Genomic DNA, 1,042 nt, shown 5'->3' with positions numbered 1-1,042 from the left:
TATTAGGGTTATTGGGGTTATTAGGGTTATTAGGGTTATTGGGGTTATTGGGGTTATTGGGGTTATTGGGGTTATTAGGGTTATTAGGGTTATTAGGGGTATTGGGGTTATTAGGGTTATTAGGGTTAATAGGGGTATTGGGGTTATTGGGGTTATTAGGGTTATTAGGATTATTGGGGTTATTAGGGTTATTAGGGTTATTGGGGTTATTGGGGTTATTAGGGTTATTATGGTTATTGGGGTTATTAGGGGTATTAGGGGTAATAGGGTTATTAGGGTTATTAGCGTTATTAGGGTTATTGGGGTTATTGGGGTTATTAGGGTTATTGGGGTTATTAGGGTTATTAGGGTTATTGGGGTTATTGGGGTTATTGGGGTTATTGGGGTTATTATTAGGGTCATGGAGTTCAATAGGGAGCCAACAAGGTTACTCAGCGACGCCCAGTGTCTGCAGGGGTTAATAGGGTTAATAGGGTTATTAGGGTTATTGGGGTTATTAGGGGTATTAGGGGTATTAGGGTTATTAGGGTTATTGGGGTTATTGGGGTTATTGGGGTTATTAGGGTTATTGGGGTTATTAGGGTTATTAGGGTTATTGGGGTTATTGGGGTTATAGGGTTATTGGGGTTATTAGGGTTATTAGGGTTATTAGGGTTATTGGGGTTATTGGGGTTATTAGGGTTATTGGGGTTATTGGGGTTATTGGGGTTATTAGGGTTATTGGGGGTATTAGGGTTATTGGGGTTATTGGGGTTAATAGGGTTATTGGGGTTATTAGGGTTATTAGGGGTATTGGGGTTATTAGGGTTATTAGGGTTATTGGGGTTATTGGGGTTATTGGGGGTATTAGGGTTATTAGGGTTATTATTAGGGTCATGGAGTTCAACAGGGAGCCCACAAGGTTACTCAGGGACGCCCAGTGTCTGCAGGTGTTAATAGGGTTAATAGGGTTATTGGGGTTATTAGGGTTATTGGGGTTATTGGGGTTATTGGGGTTATTGGGGTTATTAGGGTTATTGGGGTTATTGGGGTTATTGGGGTT

Source organism: Coturnix japonica, unplaced genomic scaffold (assembly GCF_001577835.2).
Source record: "Coturnix japonica isolate 7356 unplaced genomic scaffold, Coturnix japonica 2.1 chrUnrandom594, whole genome shotgun sequence".
In the NCBI taxonomy this organism is placed as follows: Eukaryota; Metazoa; Chordata; class Aves; order Galliformes; family Phasianidae; genus Coturnix; species Coturnix japonica.
Note: the sequence above shows the minus strand (reverse complement) of the source record.